The 20,569-nt window shown below is 43.4% G+C and overlaps 1 protein-coding gene across 3 annotated transcripts in view; it reads right to left on the bottom strand.

The window, feature by feature from the left end:
* SLC4A4 (solute carrier family 4 member 4) overlaps positions 1–20,569 on the bottom strand; it is a 343,433-nt gene that overhangs the window by 298,594 nt on the left and 24,270 nt on the right. For 2 of the 3 annotated variants that reach the window (XM_072775342.1, XM_072775345.1), the window contains exon 1: positions 2,071–2,359. The exons of the other annotated variant lie outside the window; for it this stretch is intronic. The gene's annotated coding sequence lies outside the window, so the exon portion shown is untranslated. Of the gene's footprint in view, positions 1–2,070; positions 2,360–20,569 lie in introns of those variants that run through there. 3 annotated transcript variants of the gene reach the window in all.

Raw genomic sequence — 20,569 nt, 5'->3', positions numbered from 1 at the left:
GACATACCACATTATATTAGTTTCAGATGTACGTGATTCAATTTTTATATATATTGCGAAATGATCACCACAATAAGTTTAATTAACATCTGTCGCCACACAGTTACAAGACTTTTTTTCTTGGGTTGAGAGCTCTTAAGATCTACCCTCTTAGCAGCTTTCAAATATGCAATACAGTATTACTAATTACAGTTAAGATTTTAAGATGGAAAGTGACCTGAGCTGTTTTACCTTTTTAAAGAATCCCTCTGGCTGGTATGTGAAACGTGGATAATCAGGAGACCAAAGAAACTAGGAAACTATTTTAGGAACCCAGGAAAGGCTGTGGAAGAAACAGGTTTTGGGGAAGGAATCAACAGTTCTTTTCCAGCCGCTTTATGGTTGAGATGTTTATTATATATGCAAAAGGAGCCTTACAACTAAATGTCCAAGTCTGGAGCTTGGGGACCTAGAGCTGGAGAATCAATGAATGAAGCTGGTAATCTGCGGCCATTATTAGATGAGTTCATCCAGGAAGAAAAGACAGAAATTGAGGTGTAGCCCTAAGATCAAATGCTGAAGCATGTCAACAATTATAAGCAGAGCAGAAGGACAAAAGCAGTCCGAGGCCAAAGAAAAACCAGGAAAGAGTGATGTCAAGGAAGCACTGCTACAGAGAGGCTAAGAAGGATGGAGGCAGAGAAGTGAAAATTCAATGTGGCAACATGGAGGTCACTGGCCACAATGACCACAGCACCTGAAACATACCAAACACAGTGCTAGACACTCAGAGGGCATCCATCAGATCTAGTCCTCTTCTCTTTCCGTCCCTCATCCACTCAGCAGATACGGACTAGGTGCCAGGCATACTGCTAGGCCCTGGAGACACCGTGATGAACAGGACAGATCAGGGGCTCTGTGTCAATCACACTTGCCTCCTCGAGGACTTGTCTGGGAGAGTCAGTCCAAAGAGCAAGAAGTCATCAGCCACGTGGCATTTTCAGACATACATAAGGATGGCAGCTTAACGGGGGAATTTTTTTTAAAGACCTGAAAAGCACAACAGAATCCTGGAAGCCTGTACTACTGCAAGCACATCAACAGGACTGACTCCCCTTTGGAAAACAAACAAACAGGATGTTAGCCCACACTTCTCAGCACAAACCCTTTCCTGCCTTATCAATCTATAGAACCCAACATAGTTTCCTACAGAACATCATTTCTGCACCCCACCACAACCAAGCTAATCTTAAAGTCTTTCATCAACTTTTTAGACATTTCCTAAATAAAAGGTTTAGCCTTTGCTCCTAAGCCCCTCCCAAAACTGTATGCAACCAACAACTGAAGCAGAAGTAAAGGAGAAAGATCAGTAACAACTAAAAGAGACCAAAGAAATGTTAATAACCGGAGAGCCTTCTTCCTGGGCTGAGTAACCATCCGGCCTAATTGAAGCTCCATCCTGTGCTCCCTCTGAGTTCATGAGAATAATGATGGGTGCATTCCTTGGCTCTTTGATACATATTTCACATTCCCTCCGAGACTATACATAGCAAGTAATTAGAAACCTAGTTCTTTCTGACAGACAATACAAAGCATCTGCAAGCAGCCTCTTCCCTGTAGGAAGCGGAAAAAGAGAGATTGCCACAAACTGAAAATATAAAACCTGCAGGTCCACAGTGGCCTTTCCCCAGACCAGCCCTCTCCTCCTCAAAAGCAAGGTGCATCCAGGCTCCTGCACCAAGCACAGGGATTCTACAACTTTTCCCCATCTTCATGCTAACAAACATCGAGTATTTGGGTTTGCCTTCCCCTCCTGAGGCCTCTCAGCAATCGCTTGCTATTATTAGTCAGACAGAGATATCTTTTGACGTGACGGGCTGACCCGACCAGTTTTCCTTTTTATCAGTAGGGAGAAATTAGCTCATCTAATCCCTAATCGGGCCCCCCGAATCCATTTGCAGCGTGTTCCTTTCACACAAGCTGCCTCTGCTGAAAACAAAGGAAGGAAGGAGCAAGCCTCTAAACAGCTCCCTGGGTTGCTCACATCGCCAGCATGAGGCAAAGTTCAGAATAGATTTGGAAGCTTCTCACCAGCATCACGGGGATAAGGGTCACCCCAGTCAGTGTAAGATCCGCCCAGGGCCAATGCAGCTTTCCTTTACCGGTGGCTCTGACAGCAGAAGTCGGACCCCTTCCTCCAAAGTCCACAGCCAACATGGGGCTTTCTCCTATTCTCCACTGTCCTGGGGCACTAACATGATTTAACCGCAACACATGTCAAACCCGCTGCCAAATGACCAGCTCTCACCAGCCGCTCCTAATCGCTGAGCGGGCTTGTAAGGGTGACTTAAGCCCGGCACGAGAAACATTCGTGCAAAACTGCCAGCCGCTGGGCCCCGGGCACCCATCTGCATTCCAGCCCTGCGAGTTCCCACCCCGAAGCCCTCGCCAACTGCCAACGTGCTCACCAGCTAGTCCACGCCGCGCAAGCAGCTGCCACTCAGCCAGTCAGCAGGTGGCAGGCCGCCAGCCCCCAAGCTGCAGAGCAGGGCGCTGCTAAAGGTTGAAGGTCTCCGGGGGTGCTGGCCTCTAGGTTCGCCTCACTTGCCCTCCCGCCCGCCTCCCCCTCCCCCTCCCCCTCCCCCTCCCCCTCCCCGGGCGGCTTTCACCGTCTCTAGGGTAATAGCATCTGGTTTCAGGGTCATGACTTCATACAGGGCGAGTTTCCTCTTAACCTAAGGCTTTTGCCAAAGGATGCACCAGCAAGGAGGTCACGGCTTGAGGGGGAGCCACCTGCCCCCCGCCGTGTCGTGAGCTGCAGGGTCACAGGAGCAGCAACACCGAGACTCCCCGGGGCCAAAACGGACCGTCCAGCCCGGCAGCAGGCTGCGCGCGAAGGACCCGCTCCGGGGCTGGCAGCCCCAATCCCAGGGCCGGCTCACCCTCCTCCTCCACACCCTCCTCCTCCACACCCTCCACACCCTCCACACCCTCCACACCCTCCACACCGGGCCTTTCTGCCCATTTTCCAAAAGGCAGCACGGGATGGCATCCTGGGGCGCAGAATAGCTCCAGTTCCTGCACGTCCCTGCGTGAGTTTGACAATGACGGTTCCTTCTGCTCAGGCAGAAAAAAAGTGCATTAGTTCACCTCATGCTCTAAGCCACCCTGCTTTCTCCTCACTAGTTTGATGTGTTTACGACGTCTAATGAACCCCATAATCTCGCACTTTACAACAGCTTGCCAGTGCACAGCAAATGTTTAAACAGTTCTTTATCCACATGCCCTCACGCACACCAAAGTGACGCACACAGGGGGGCAGACAGATACTAAGAAGTAAAGAGTTTTGTTATTTTTAGCCATTGCCGCCCTGAAAAGTCTATCTTCAGCCTGCATAAGGGCCTCCACCAGGACGAAGAGGTGCCAATCTCAGGCCTCGGAGCTCGGAAGCAGGCCGGCCCTCCTACTTTGCTGGTCTTAGGACACAGGGAAGGCAAAAAGCAGCATGTTCACAGGTCTTCTTCAGGAGCCACACAGAAAGCAACAATCAGTCCTGACATCTAAAATTATACACTCAGACACACATCTCTGAATTCTATTCCCTATTCAAGTCATTTCTAAGAAGCGGGGGACCATTTTCATTAGGCACCATTTGCAAGCATGATATGTTCTTTCAATCCTTTTTTAAACTGCACAGTGTTTTACTGGTGCCTTTGCGGTTTCGGGAAATCTGCTTTCCACACTTACAACACACAATTCAAGAACAGTATCGAGTCTCCAAACCATAGGCGACGGGGACAAGCCACAGCAGTGGCTGCAAGGAGCAGTGCCACCTTTTGGCAACATGTGCTCACTACAGGGAGGCGGAGGGCAAGAGCAGAAGAAAGGCTGCGACCGCGCTGGGTCCAAGCTTCAGCGGGTCTCCCAGGGGCCTTCCGCTCCCCAGGGAGGAAGAGACAAGACGGCAGTTGTGGGTGTCACTGTAGAGGCCGCTGGAGCTCCGGACGTGATCGTTGGGGTAAAGAGACATCAATGCAACAGACCTGACAGGCATGACCGATGGCCAGAGGCAACTCCCCGAGATCAGCCAGCAACAAAGCAAAGCAAACCCCGCCACGGAGTTCAGGAGGGCCCTAATCAGTCTGGAAATTTACACAGGCCCAGGGCCAGGGAGAAATGGGTGACAGCCCCAATGGAATCAGGCTGCAGACTGGATAAAAGGTGAAAACGTAATCCAGGGCAGGATCATGCCAAACATAAATCTGGATTTATGAACTGCATTAAAAGTTCATTTGTACTCTTGGGCACTTATCCCAGAGAAATGAAAACTTACGGTCACACAGAAACCTGGACATGAAGGTTCACAGCAGCTTTATTTGCAATGGCCAAAAGCTAGAATTAGCCCAGGCGCCTCTCAACAGGTGACAGTTCAACAAAGTATGGAATACCACGCAGTGACAAAAGGAGCAAACTATTGATACACAGAACAAGTTAAATGAATCTCCAGGCGGTCATGCTGAGTGAAAAAAGCTAATCCCAAAAGGTTATGTATTGTATGATCCCATTTATGTAACATTTTTTGAAATGACAAAATTCTAGATATGAAGGACAGATTAGGGTGGCCAGGGGTAGAAACTGGGGGGTTGGGGGGGTGGACAGGAGGGTGTTTGTGGCTATAAAAGAACAACATGAGGATCCTGTGAAATTGGCTCTGTTCAGTGTCTTACCTACGGTGGTGGATACATGGATCCACACAGTGATACAATTACATAGAACTTAATACATACAGACAAATACACAGAAAAATGAGGGTAAGTGGGGCGCCTGGGTGGCTCAGTCAGCTCAGCATCCAACTCTTGATTTCGGCTCAGGTCCTGATCTCAGCATCCTTGGGTTCAAGCCCCTCATTGGTCTCCCCACTCAGCAGGGAGTCTGCTTAAGGATTCTCTCTCTCTCCCCTTTTGCCCACCTCCCCGTGTGTGTTCTCTCTCTCTGTGTGTCTTTCTCTCTCTCTCTCTCTTCCTCCCTCCAAAATAAATAAATAAATCTTTAGGGAAAAAAAAGAAAAAATGAGGATAGGTGAAACTGAGGAAATCTGGGTAAGTTCAGTGGATCACATCAGAGCCAATATCTTGGTGGTTGATATTATACTAAAGTTGTAGAAATGCTGACATTGGGAAAAACTGGCAGAGTGTACAAGAAATCTCTCTGTATTATTTCTCAAATACGCATGTGCATCTATAAACAGTTCAACAAAAGTTTCAAAAAAAAAAAACTAAAAGCTCATTTACGAATCTGCTCTTTTAAAAAAATTTCCCCTTGGAGCACAATTTTTATGATGGTCACATACCAGGACTGGCCCTTCCACATCTATGCAGAAGCAGGCCGGCCAGCCCAAGTCCCAGGCGCGCTCTGTGCTAACCCCGGAACGTCAGCTTCCATCGCACTCCAGCGGCCTTTAAAATGAGCCTAAAAATACTTCATAACATTCAAGGAATTAAAGAAGTTCCTGGAGTAGATAAATTCAATTAGTTTTAGTTGAATTTAAATCTAAGGTCCCTAAGGGCCCAGAAAGTACCAGAGAATCAAGTCCTACAGACCCCAAGGCCTTAATTCGGTCTCTAAGAGCAAAGGCACGGGAGTGTCGCCTGGGGAGACTACAGATAAACTGCCGCTCATCACCAAAAGGCCCCAACTCCTGTGTCCCATCTTTTCTATGTTGGGGCAAGGTCTGCTCTACTCTCTGTCCCCAGACTGCTGACTGAGCTCTGAAAGGCTGCAGCAGACTCAGCAACAAAGGACAAGAAAAGAACTGGTAGCAGAGAGGACACAGGAATTAGGGGGTGAGGAAAGAAATGGAGGTTCAGGGCATGTGATAGATGAAGGGAGAAGTAACCAGACAGGGCATCAAGTGTGCAAAGAAGGGAATGGCTTCCACGACTCGCCTCATTTAGCCTGCACCCCGCAGCCACACCCTCTTTGATTTTGTTAGTGGCCCTTTCCATGCGCTTCCACAACCACTGTGCGTTGCTTCTGCCCCGAGTTCCACCTGAAGAACAGAATGGTCTCATTCCTCTAAATGCAGAGATTCAGCACCTTGTCCTTTGAAAGCTTTCTCAGTTTTTACTGTTGGGGGCAGGGAAAGAAGGCTCCCTTCTCAATTCTTTTAACTTTCAATTGCCCTTTTGCATATGCTCTGGTGTGAAAATCAGAAAGGTCCTAAGAGAAGGTGAAGGCAAGAGGAAAAGGCTGGGGATACTCCATGTGAGAAACCAGGAGGGCAGCTGTGGGCAAGTCTCTCCTCTCCCCCTTCCTCCTCACCACTGCCAGGTCTTCAGCCAAAAGCCAGAGCCCAACCAGCCACAGAATAAAGACGGCAGAGCCAAGAGAAGAAGATAAACCTCAGGGTAATACGGGGAAAGGGAATATCTATAGTAGAAACCATCCTGCAAGACAGCTGTGAGTTGAGGGACGCTCCAGTATGTTCGGGCTTAGAAGTCAATATGTGATGGGCGGCTTCCTCCCTGCCCTCCCACCCATGGGCTCTAACTCGTCCCCCGCTCTGAACCCACTCTCCTGTAACCCATCCATTTATAAAAATACCATTTGGTATCATTCGCCTTTTAAAAATCATTCAATGGTTCTCAATTATATTGAAGATGAAGTCCAAACTGCTCGACATGGAATTTAAGGCCTGTCACGAGCTTGTCACACTTAGCTCCTGTCATCCCCCATGCCACAGCATGCCCCGAAGAGACTACCAAGCCATTGTGTTCCTCTGTTCTCAGCAGCCCCCCGAACCTGTCTGCTTCTCATATGGCACGTACAACACTACGCTGTCACTATCGCTGAAGCTCACGCGCCTGCACTTGGACATGTCATCCCCACCACATTATGAACTCTTTTGAGAGCAGGTATCATCTTTCCATGCTCTTTTTAACTCCAGTGTAAAGCACAGTCACTATATATCCTAAGTGCTCTTTAAATGCTGATGAATGAACAAATGAATGAATGAATGAACCAACCAATGAAGAAAGGGTACAATGAGGATAGGTACCTGTTTGGTACTAAATGCATCTCTAAGTTTAAAGGTCCTAAAAGTATTTTTCAAGCAATATACACGAGGGACGCCTGGGGGGCTCAGCGGTTAAGTACATCCGCCTTTGGCTCAGGGCATGATCCTGGAGTATCAGGATCGAGTCCCGCATCGGGCTCCCTGCATGGAGCCTGCTTCTCCCTCTGCCTGTCTCTCTGCCTCTCTGTGTGTATGTGTGTCTTTCATGAATAAATGAATAAAATATTTTTAAAAAACAATATACATGAGCAAACTTCCAATTACATGGTTTGGTATTCAACTAAAGAAAACAGTGATTTGGGATCCCTGGGTGGCGCAGCGGTTTGGCGCCTGCCTTTGGCCCAGGGCGTAATCCTGGAGACCCGGGATCGAATCCCACGTCGGGCTCCCGGCATGGAGCCTGCTTCTCCCTCTGCCTGTGTCTCTGCCTCTCTCTCTCTCTGTGACTATCATAAATAAATAAAAATTAAAAAAAAAAAAAAAAGAAAACAGTGATTTGTTCCAAAACAAGAAGAAAAGGGCTATGTTGTATTCTCTGAAAGATGTTATGTCTGTGGGTGAATTAAGGTATTTTTTAAGAATGATTTTAAATATCTACTCTTCTCCTTATTGGCTAATTTAAGAACTTAACCCTTCACAGAGACTATAACTAGACTGAAATATGTAAAGGCAGAATGAAATTCAAATCAGAATTTCCCCATCTGTTTAAACTAAAAAGTTAAGAGGCACCTGGACCTGCCTTGTAGAAGACTCTAAGAAAATATTTGTTCAATGAATGTACAAATGAATAAACTTAAAAATAAACTGCAGCTTAAATTGCCTTAAAAATACCCTGAAGAATGGGGCACCTAGGTGGCTCAGTCATTTAAATGCCTGCCTTTGACTCAGGTCAGGATCCCAGTGTCCTGGGATCCACTGGGATCAAACCCCACATCTGGTTCCCTGCTCAGCAGGGAGTCTCTTCTTCCTTTCCCTCTGCCCCCTCCCTCTGCTCATGCTCTCTCTCAAATAAATAAAATCTTAAAAAAAAAAAAAAAAAAAACTTGAAGAAGTATAAGAAGTCATAAAGAAAGTTCAATTTTGTTCCTGAGACCTGTAACTAGACAAATAAAATTCTGAAACTTGTTTAGGTAAACCAATAAAGACCCTCATAGTAGCTACTTGAAGAGGAAATTAGGATTTAAAATGTCAATATAAATCTTGAGCACTGGAAATTTTAGCCAAACCTTACATTTATACATAGTTAATGTTAATTATTTATGGTAATTGGCACAGGAATAGCACAGATAACTAATATCCACAGTTAATTCAAACATTTCATTTTTTAATTTAAATTCAAATTCAAGTTAGTGAACATACAGTGTAGTATAGGTTTCAGGGACAGAATTTAGTAATTCATCACTTAAATATAATACCCAGTGCTCATCCCAAGTGCCCTCCTTAGTACCCATCACCCATTTAGCTCATCTGCCTACCCACTCCCCTCCAGCAACCCTCAGTTTATTCTCTATAGTTAAAAGTCTCTATGGTTTGCCTCCCTCTCTATTTTTATCTTATTTTATTTTTTCTTCCTTTCCCCTGTTTTCATCCGTTATGTTTCTTAAATTCCAAATATGAATGAAATCATATGGTATTTGTCTTTCTCTGACTTATTTCGCTTGGCATAATACACTCTGGCTCCATCCACGTTGTTGCAAATGGCAAGGTTTCATTTCTTTTCAATGGCCGAGTAATATTTCCTTGTGTATATATACCACTTCTTCATCTGTTTATCAGCTGATGGACATTTGGGCTCTTTCCATAATTTGGCGATTATAGATAATGCTGCTATGCACCTTAGGGATCACGTGCCCCTTTGAATCAGCATTTTTGTATCCTTTGGATAAATATGTAGTAGTGCAATTGCTGGGTCATAGGGTAGCTCTATTTTTAACTTCTTGAGGAATCTCCACATTGTTCTCCAGAGTGGCTGCACCAGTTTGCATTCCCACCAATAGCGCAAGAGGGTTCCCCTTTCTCATCATCCTCACCAACATCTATCGTTTCCTGTGTTGTTAATTTTAGATTAGATTTAGATTCTGACAGGTGTGAGGTGGTATCTCATTGTGGTTTTGATTTGTCATACGTTTCATTTTAGATGATGATTTCACATACATTTATTGTGGATTTTACCATGACCTCTAGTAAGATCCTGGTTGACAGGTGAATAGAGACTCAAGAGCAGGAGTTCGTTCTAGGACACAGCACTGGGAGTCAGCTGGATGGCACTGGTCAGGCACAGCCCCTGACCTACCCACCTCTAACACCCAGAGCTGACTCCAGAGAAAGGTGCCAACCTCTACCCAATGTGGCAGCCATACTGCTCACATCTTCCGTCCTGAACCATCACAGCCACTGGTGGAGATGAGGCTCCTAGCATTTGGCTGAGTTCTTGTTAGCTAACCTCAAGCACGCATTATTTCTTTCTCAACGCTGTGAAATTTTGTCTGACTGGTTCGGAAACAGAATAGGCCTTAGACTTTTAGCCAAAAGATTTCAACACCTATAACAATGTAGGAATTGAGATTAGGGACTCTCATCATCCATTAATTTGAAAAAAAAAAGAGTCCCATTTTTAAACACTTACCACATGCCAAGTACTGTGCTAAGCACTTTACAATGTTTTTTTTATTAAATCCTCATGACAACTCCATGAGGTAAGTACTTTTCACAAACCCATCTTAGACTTAAAGTTTGACATTAAATAATTAACCACAAATCACACAGTACAATGTGATGTGAGAAGACCAAGCAGGCCATCTAAAGCAATCCACAATTACATCCACTCTACTCTATTCCTGTATAATTAAATAATCCATGCCTGTTAGGCACTACCTTCGAGTTTTTTTTTTTATATTGGTTAACTGAAATATGTCTACAAATTACATCAATTATTCTCACCTCTTTCCCTCTCTTGGTGTGCCTACTGGCCAAAGACTTAAGCATCCTCTAACATGCCTCCCAAATAAATGCCTTTATTCTTACTTAGCAAACACTTAGGTTGAGCTTACTATTTGCCAGCCACTGCTGTAACTGCTAGACAAGTGTTATTAACTCATTTAGTTCTGACACCAATCCAATGATGTATGTACCATTTTTGTCTTCATTATCTCTTAAGCACAGAGATATTAAGTAACTTGCCCAAAGTCATCCAGCTAGTAACTGTTGAGTCAGAATGTGAACCCAGGCAGTCTAGGCCTACGGTTCTGTGTTCTTAGCCACTATCTATCATGCTGCCTCTCTTTGGCTATTTTGAAATCTGTTCTAAACCTTTAGGAACCTGGAATCACAAATATTAAACAGACTTTTGCTGAAAGACAAACCAGGTCACCCATAGACCATACAGACCCTTGACATTCATGAAACATTGTCTCTCCCAACCTAATTTTGCAAATACTCAAATTCACAAATATCCCTGTAGCATAATTTCTGATATACCATGTAGTCAAGTATAACTTTATGAGTTTCTCAATCCTCAGGGTAAAGAAAGCAACCAGGATGACCTGCAATGCAGGAGGTAGCCCATCCACTAGGCTCAGTCTGGGCTCACCACCCACACAGTTCACCACATGCACTGCTATAAAGCAGCGTCTACACCATATAACCATTCAGGGCCGCCAACAAAGAGCTGAAATCACAATTGTTAGGTTCACACATGCCAAGGATCTACTGTAACAAATGTGAGAAGGGTACATCACTTACCATATGGGCTACGCCACTAAACAGAAAAACAACTTTTATCCCACAAACTTTATGAGCACACTTCACTGTTACATGAATAATGAAGACACATCTCTACTCTTTGTTCCCTACTAAAGGGTCTCTCTCCACAAGGTTGTTCAAAGTGTGTCCTTCATTTCCCACAAGGAATCCTTCTGTGTATACTTGTGATCAAATTTTCCAGAGTTTAACTCATTAATTCATTCATTTAAACAATTTCTTGAGTGTCTACTACAACTAGGCATTATTCTAGGCACTAAGGATAAACTCATGGTGAGAAATAGATGATAAACAAAATTTAAAAGTAAATTGTGTACTACAGAAGGTGACACTCCTCTGAGGAAATGTAAGCAAGAAAGAGATTTAGCATGTGCTGGTAGGCCAAGGATGGGGATGGGGGCGGGATATGGAGGGGGCAGTTTTAAATAGGTACTTAGGGAATATTTGGGTGGTAGTTAAGCAAAGACCTCCTGAAGGAGGTGAGGAAGTGAGTGTGTGAAGGAAGAGCAAATGAAAAGGCCTTGAGGCAGGAAAGAGCCTGGCAGATTCTTGGAACATCAAGGAGACAAGTGGCTAAAGCTGAGTGAACGTGGAGGCTAGAAGATAAGGTCAGAGATGTATAGGCAGTGAAAGGGCAGGCTGCGTGGCCTGGGAGGCTGTTCTAAAGGCTTGACATTTACTCTGAGCAACGAACCACTGAACAGTTCTGAACAGAAGTGATTTTTTCCTCAAGCTTATGGTCTTCTTTACTTTTTAAATCTTTGTCATTATGTAAACATTTCCAGCAAGGTCCTTCTTGGAACATCGTTCCACTCAGAATGTAGCAGAGCAGTTACAGGCAGGGTCTGTGGGTCAGGGTCCTATGACAGCCTTGCCAGAGCTGACCCAGTCCTGTGTCTGCAGAGCCATGGGTAGACCAGCACACCACAGAAGGCTGACCCCAGTGTCCAGTGTCTGCACACTAATGCCAGCTTTGCAAAGGTACTGAGCAATGCATCAGTGCTCAGAACTAAGGCCACCTGGCATCCTGTATCCATACAATCTTTATTAACTTCTGCTAACTAGCCTTGGAGTTCATGACTCAAGCAGTTGCCACCTGAATCCTTGTCTACCTAAACTGACCCCAGAGAGAGCAGTAGCAATGTTAGAAGATGTCAAAGCAGATGATTAATAGCCAGATATGGGGAGAATAGCATGGAATTGATTTATTGATGGCTTTTTGACACCTATGATTCAAATCTATGCTTTAAATAATAAAGAACACATTTGAAGCTGTTTTTAACAATAACTTTTCTAGATTAATTTTATAAGAATGAGAAGGACATATGGGGAGTCTGGGTGGCTCAGTCAGTTAAGTGTCTGACTCATAATCTCAGCTCAGGTCTTGAGCTCAGGTCTTGAGCTCAGGGTCATGAGTTCAAACTCATGTCAGGCTCCACACCCTGCTTAAAGAAAAAAATGTTTAAAAAGAATGGGAAGGACATAGGAAGACTGCCAATTCCATAGTTATGCTTATTGTATTTTGAGGGGAAATGCCCTTGGCTTGCCATCTCTTGCCTACGGATGGAATAAATGCTTCTTTGGCTCTAGTGGCTTCCTTTGTTATCCAGTAGCCGCCAACCCTGCAGAAGTATGGTACTCCCCAACCTAAAAATAACCTTCTTTGACCTGGTAGCTAACAAAAAACCAATAGGCTTAATTATCAAATGCAGTATATGTATTCAAACAAATCAATTGTTTTAAAAATGTTTTTAAGACAATCAAGGAAACCTGAGTATTAATTATTAGATGTACTTAGGAACTGTTCATTTTATCAGGTATGATAATGAATTGAGGTTACTTTTTTTCATGTCTTTATTTCTTAGAAATAAACACTGACGTATTTATTAACTGGTGAAATGGTATGATTTATGATTTGCTTTAAAATACTCCAGCAAGAAAAGGGGTTGGAGGAAGAATATGAAACAAGACTGTCAACGTGTTGGTAATTGTTGAAGCTGGGTAATAGGTACATAGGAGTTCACTGTACTATTTTCTTCACTTTTTTTGTTTGTTCATGTTTCAAATCTGCCAAAATAAAATGCTTTCTAAAAACGTTAAAACTGTGGGGTACCTGGATGACTCAGTTGGTTGAGCATCTGCCTTCAGCTCGGGTCATGATCCTGGGGTCCTGGGATCAAGTCCTACATCGGGCTCCCTGCTCAGCAGGGGAGAGTCTGCTTTGCCCTCTTTCTTCACTCCTGCTTGTAATCTCTCTCTCTCTCTCTCAAAATAAATAAAATCTCTTTTAAAAAAAGACTCATGAGAGACACAAAAAGAGAGGCAGAGATACAGGCAGAGGGAGAAGCAGGCTCCCTCTAAGGAGCCCGATCATGCCCTGAGCTGAAGGCAGACACTCAACCGCTGAGCCACCCAGGCTCCTTGGGATTTTATTCGTCCCAAATAAAATCTTTAAAAAAAATTTCAAAACTATTCTATATAAGTCTCTCTTCTTCTCTGCCAATGCATTCCAGAAAACAAGTATAATCCAAAAGTCACAACAAATATATTTACCTGTTATAAAGATAGCTCTGTATCTAAAGAATATAACAACTCTAAAACCACATTCATATCCTTCATTTTAGACATAATTAATAAAAGTGTGTATTAGGCATTTCAACATGTTTTTCTCTTGTCCTTCTTAATATATAGGCTCTAATCCAACAAGTACTTGGTTGACTGGCATGGCTCATCCTGTCCATCTTAGTCAAAACAAGCAAAGCTTATGAGACCTATGTTTCTTAGTATTAGCATCAGCACTTTTAATTTCTCCCCTTATTTGTGTAAAATTGCACTGGAAAATGCAACGGAGCACTCTAACACCTGCGGCAACGAACACAGAGGTGCACATAAGCCCGGTGATGCTGACAACTCTGCACCACTGGCTGTGTGCAAAGCCAAACAGAAGTCATTGCTAATGCCCCTCCACTTCTTAGCAGACATACCAAAAAACACCAGCAGAATGCAAAAGGTGAATTATGGGGGTTCGCATATATCCAAGTATGGTTTGTATGAAAGCTGAACCTATGAAAAGTCAGGACTGCCTGTACGGACAAATACATGATGTCTGTGTCTGAGACAGTGAGCTTTCTCCGGCACCTGGAAGAACAAAAAGTATCTAAAAACCATCATAGTCCTTCTGTTGCTAGACATTGATGGGGTCCAAGGGAAAAGCACAGGAAGGGTGTTCTCGGTGACACCATACTTCCCTTCTTGCCAAATACAGGACACCAATTTTTCCCAAAGAAATATTATTATATTTTTGGTTATGTTACAAAGCCAACTCACAAAAATCAACTGACTACAAATGTGGCCAAATTACAGTAATAATAACATAAGCTAATATAATAAGGGCTTTGCTTGGACAATATTTGAACCTTACTATCAGTCCATGAGATAAATGGTATTAATACCCCCAATGTACAATTGATGAAATAGAGATTTAAAGATATAAGTGAGTTGACCAGGGGGAAAAAAGTCTCTAAGTGACAGAACCATATATGTTATCAACTAGTAGTATTAAAATCAACTAATAATAGTACAATGCCAAAAGGATCACTTTAGGTACATGACAGATGAAACAGACTTGCTTGGGCTCAGTGAAACCCAAAGCATCACTCTAACATTGTTTCCTATGGAGAAACACAGTTTGAGTTCCAAACGACCATATATAATGATGGCATTCCAAAAACAAATTAAAAGCAGAATGCATTTGGTTAGAAAGGTCATCAAACGAATAGCGGCAATCAGAGGATAAATACTAGTGTTATCTCTAACAGATAATCACAAATAAAATTAACTACAATCAGTTGGGTTGAGACAAACCTACCCCAAGAAGAAACAACGTACACTTATATTCTAAGGCAATTCTTTTTACATTTGTTTCAAATGTAAAAAAATTTGCTCCTTATTTCAAAAATCAATCATCTGGACAAACACATGACACATAAAGACCAAAGTAAAAACACCAATTCATTCTTGAAGACCTGCTCAGCGTCACAACATCCCTTCTCTGAACCTCTGGGACTTGCTTGCAAACTATTACCAACTCGAATCGAGTTCTCAAACCATTAGTTAAAAAGGAAAACCTATGTCTTCATCTGAATATTAGGAAAAATTCCCCCTGCCAAGAAGAGTCTTAAGTTTAGCTTCCTTTCTGTCCAATCTCCCCTTGTTTGAACTTTCATAGTCCCCCCAACTTACCAGCTGCAGCCAAGCTGAAGGGGAAAGAGCCAAAACCGTGCCAGTCAGACTATCACCACCACATTCCAGCCTTGACAGAGACCTCCAGGTCTGTTTTGTTGGCCTTCCTGCCAGTACTCAGAGTTTTGCAAAACCAACAGTCGACACCAGGAAAGACCAGCTTAGTGCAAATGATGTCACTCTTCTACCAAATGGAAGTGATGACCGGCTTAGGGTTACCTGCCTCTGTTATGTTCACAGATCCATTTTTCTTTACGATGGGCTTTGAAAGGCAAGCATATAATAAGCATCTACACATAAAAACTACTCACTAAGCTATATAAATGCCACTTTGTTGGTAGCCAACTCATTCACTGCTTCGTTACATTATTGATGGGCACTGCTTGGCATTAGCACTGACCACTCACTCAATAGAAGAAACATCTTATTATTCAGTCTCAGGAAAGATAAGTCTAATACACTCTAAATGCTGATGTTTGGGCAAGTCTAAAATTTCTCGTCTAATTCGGATTCTCCCAACCTTGTCCCACTCACAAACTTGCCTTTAAAAATTTAGGAAAGACTTTTTTTTATAAAATGAATGTAATTCAGGTTATTAGCTCTTGGTCTCAATTTCCTCATCTGATAAATGGGTTTAGTAATCCCAACATTGTTTAATTGTGAACAAAGTATTCTGTATGCTCAGTGCTCGGCAAAGAGCTGCAGGCAACACACACAGCTGGCACTATGATGCTCAGGGTCCTTAACTTTTCGCAGATAGGCACAAGTCTATGAACATTACACTGCTAGCAGGTGGCCAAGATGGAACTCAAACCCAGCTCTGCCTATTGCTAGCACTCCCATGCCAGCCTCCTTCTCAGAACTACCAGGTAGTTCTGCTAAAGTCTTTTTCTAAGCTTACGAGGTCCAGAGTAGGAGGGAAGGATGAGGGAAGCTTCCCTCTCCTAACTTTATAGGAAGTACAGGGGCATCAAGGAAAGAACTCATCAAGCTTTTACCTCTTGATATACCAGAGGTCAAATTTCACAACTTGTTGATAATACTCAGAGGGCTAACTGGGAACATGGCTGAGGACTAGAAATAAGTCAGCAGAGTATTTTTGATAGGTGGTCACACTGTGAAACACTGACCTGCTTGTAGACCAAGAAAAAACTTAAAAATGAGGGATCCCTGGGTGGCGCAGCGGTTTGGTGCCTGCCTTTGGCCCAGGGCGCGATCCTGGAGACCCGGGATCGAATCCCACATCAGGCTCCCAGTGCATGGAGCCTGCTTCTCCCTCTGCCTGTGTCTCTGCCTCTCTCTCTCTCTCTCTCTCTCTGTGACTATCATAAATAAATAAAAAAAAAAAAAATTAAAAAAATGACCCCAAATGTTAATGTGTTAAGTCAGAATAAAAGAAAATTTAAGGATGGACGTGACTGAGGGATAAAAGCAACAAAATAAAGGGGAAAAGAACGTATTCTGGGGTCTTCACTAACATATCTTTGGTAAGAACTAATTTTCTGAAATTAGTAATTTCCTAAAATAGAAATAACAAACTTGGTAGTTTATAGTAACACTACTGGCTCTATATGACACTAAGAAATTATCTATAATGATAATCACAGACACGCTTTGTTGTGTACCTACTATTTGCCGGTCCCTATAGATGGTTCACTTATGATCTTCACAACAACACACACTCCCTGCCGTTACGACCAGCTACATTCCACACAGGAGGAAATGCAGTCTGAGAGCCATAAGGAGAATGCCTGAGGGTACAGAGGCTAAAAAGGGAAGAATGGAAATTCACACTCAGAACTGTCTGACTCGAACACCTTTGCCATCCCCTATGGGCTGCGAATGTGCCCAGCACAGGGTTCATTTGTCTAGTTTTCCCTCCCTAGTAACCTGAGAAAGATACAAAGTGGTTGGGATCCCTGGGTGGCGCAGCGGTTTGGCGCCTGCCTTTGGCCCAGGGCGCGATCCTGGAGACCCGGGATCGAATCCCACGTCGGGCTCCCGGTGCATGGAGCCTGCTTCTCCCTCTGCCTGTGTCTCTGCCTCTCTCTCTCTCTCTCTCTGTGACTATCATAAATAAAAAAAAAAAAAAAAAAGATACAAAGTGGTTGGGGGTTCCTGGAGGATCAGACCCAGAGTATCAGGGAAGAGCATCACCTTCTCCTCAAGGACCAAATCAACGGTGCTGAAAATGGTGAAACTGAGAGCAGCGGACTGATTATTTTAAATGGGTGCTGTTATGACAATACGGTGTTTTGAAAGCATGACCATCTGCACCTTGGACAGAACCAGAATACAAAGTTCTTAATAAACCAAAAAAAGCAGTCAAAAGCAAATTAATGAATTCAAAACAATTAAAAAACCAAGCCCATCTGTGTTGTTTTCATCTACTCTGTACAATCAACAGGACCAAGTAGAAGACAGGAGGATAGACAAAATACTTACAAAATGTTGTAATACCGCCGTATCATACAGGCTACGATACACTTTCAAGGTGCTCAAAGAGTTCACACAAATTATTTTTTTCAACATGCCTAACAGCTAACAAGGTAGGTATCATATTGAGTCTGGGTTAGAGATAACACAATTCAGACCAAAGGAGGTTCTAAGAACATGAAGAAATCACAGTAGAAGCAAAACCATTACCTAAGCTCCCAGCATAGGATTTGCTTCACTGGATAAAGCTGCTACTGTGTCAACTGTGAATCTTGATAGTTCTGATCAGTGTCCTGGGAATACTTACAGGTGGACTGAGAGGCCCATTCCCCATTCCTGGGGACTACCAGGCAGGGCCAGACACAGCCTGAGTCCCAGGCCAGTGACCTCCAGCCGCAAGATGTCTGGATTGTTTACCCAGAGTGCCGTCCAAATATTATTACTTACTAAGTATTCTATGACGTGAAAAAGCTTCAGAAACATTAGTAAATGTATCCATCGTTTCACCAATTTCTTGACCAAGAAATGCTAACAGCTTAGAAAATCCACAATGCGCCTGGAGTAGAGTGAATAACCATTCCCTCTCAATCCTCTTCCCTCCCCACAGGGGCCATTACTTCTCCAACAGCCGTTGGGCAGCATCACCCCAGGCTGAGGATGACACACTTTCTCAAGTGCCGTATATCAGGCTGTATAAACCAAGTTAGGAGGCCACAGCTAAAGGCATCTGTACGCCCTCAGGACGGGATCAGTCTGTATCAAAGAAGGAGCCCCAGACAGTTCAGTTCTCCACACAGGCCACTCACAAAATGTACTAAGATAGATCTGGATGCCAGGAGGCCACACCAAAAAAAATGACTGAAGCATTAGTGCCAACTGAATAGTCACAAACATACTACAAGGGGACAGCCTGAGTGGGGAGCAGAGAGGAAAGGGGTTTCCCTCTTACCTTGACATTTTTCATGACATCTGTGGATACACAGGTGCGCAATCCCAAAGAGAGCCACAGGAATGGCTGTTTATGAAAAGCAACTGGTGTGCAGTGAAAACTCAGTAATCCCCAGTAAGACGGGCCTGTGTGGTGGCAAAAGAAGTTCCTGCCTTCAAACCCACCAGCTGTGGAAGTCCCTTGTGTCCGCAATCCCAAAAACAAGAACAGAGACACCCCTACCTGCCTCACTAGCTCCTTATAACAGGTCACGAGCTGCAGTCACAGGCCAATCTTTTAAGAGGCAAAATTCAGGATTGCTACTAGTAATGAAAATAAAAGCAAGTACAAATTACACGCAAGCCAACAACAAAGCGCACATCAGACGACAGAGAATTCTGAGAGGTCATTAGGCTTTACACTTAGTTCTCATTTTTGGAAAACTTCCCCAAACACTGGAGGAGCTTTGACTTCGGGCAAAATCACTCTGCTTAGCTCCCGAATATCTATCCCACCCCAGTTTTTCATGTGACCTGACCTGCCCAAAACTGTACCTAGTATCCTAATCATACACGCATGCCTGTGTGTATACATACATGCACACACACAGTTTATGTATATTAAAATATAGGCCACCACCCCTCATTCACGTAGTGAATGCCAACCTCTGCCTCACGTCTTCACATTCCATAGTTCTCCAATCCAATGTAGCTCTGCCCTGAGGAACCCAATTCTGGTCTCAGGGACCTCCTGGCTTCTCTCTCTCAGTACTCATGAGTCCCTCTGACCAGTGCATGTCAGAACTGGTATCCACCCTGTGGCTCCAAGCAAGGGCAACCCCAACCTTCTGCTTAGTCCCAGAGGAGTTTTCTTCACTGTGTTTTCCTTCAACAGCCCATACTATGAACAGACACTGATATGTTATAATGCATATATTGATGTGTATTCAATGAGGTCTTGTCATCAAAGGTATCATGATAGGTTATAACTACATTCCTTTAAAGGATGATGATGATGATGACATGATGGTATCATGGGCCTCTTCCTTCCTGCTTTTCCAGTCAGGCACAATTTTGTTTAGATCTATTCCTAATCCTGAAGATTAAACACAGAATGGCGACTGTATTAAAACTAACCCTGAATTTAACCAAGTGAGAAACCAAAGATCAGTGCATAGGATCTAAGCAAAATCCAATTCTTCGAGATAAAAAATAACAATAATAGAGATATGGACCTCAAAATTTCAGGGAAGAATCAGATATTTTTGGAATGAAGCCTGAATTTATTATTTCAGATGGAAGACAAACTCGTTGAGGGCAGACACACTTGTACATGCAAAGGTTGGAAGGTTAGATTTTCTTAGATGGCACCTAAGTTGCCTCTCTAAATGGCCAATGAGACATCCTAACAGTTGGCTGACTTCCTTGGTGATGAGGCACTGCAGTTGTCACATCCACAAAGCTGGTTGTCACTCCTACCACCCTAACTTAAGTGACTCTAAAAAAAACCTCTACTTTCTTGTATCTGTTTCCTTGATTACAAGAGACAAAGCTCACTTTTGCACAATCTCAGACCTAAGAATACTATGGGGTGCTCATAAAATCCATGAGGCATTATAAGCTCCTTACACACACACACACGCACACACATACACACACAATCATCGAATAAATCCAAGAGCTACTGTTACTGTGTGTTTACTCTCAAATTATAGAGGACATGACTTTAAATTGTCACCTTCTTACCCACAGATTTATAAAAGTCAGTCTACCTGACTAAGGTAGGGTTCCATCTCTTCAGGTTCAAGCTCCCGTTTATCAGGAAGCTCTGCTAAAAATACCCACATGTTTTTAAAACTTCAGAATGCAGCAACATTAAGGTCGCTGCTAGTTTTTGCTGGTATATTCTCAAAAACATAGGCGAAAACTAAATGTTAATATTTTGCGTTACAGGCCTAAAATGTCTATCCCCCTGATTTAAAAAAAAAAAAATTAGCAATGATATAAGCTATCATGTACCATTTTGCTGTTACCATTTTGCAAACTGTGGAGTTTCAGAGGTGGTATAGAAAAACTTCTCTACTGTATTTTAAATAAAGCATGTAATGACAGATCTAAATTTGCCATGGTATAGAATCACAGGAGAATCAC

Source organism: Canis lupus, chromosome 14 (genome assembly GCF_048164855.1).
Source record: "Canis lupus baileyi chromosome 14, mCanLup2.hap1, whole genome shotgun sequence".
NCBI lineage: Eukaryota > Metazoa > Chordata > Mammalia > Carnivora > Canidae > Canis > Canis lupus.
The sequence above is the reverse complement of the archived record's forward strand: the minus strand, read 5'-3'. Positions and strand labels throughout refer to the sequence as shown.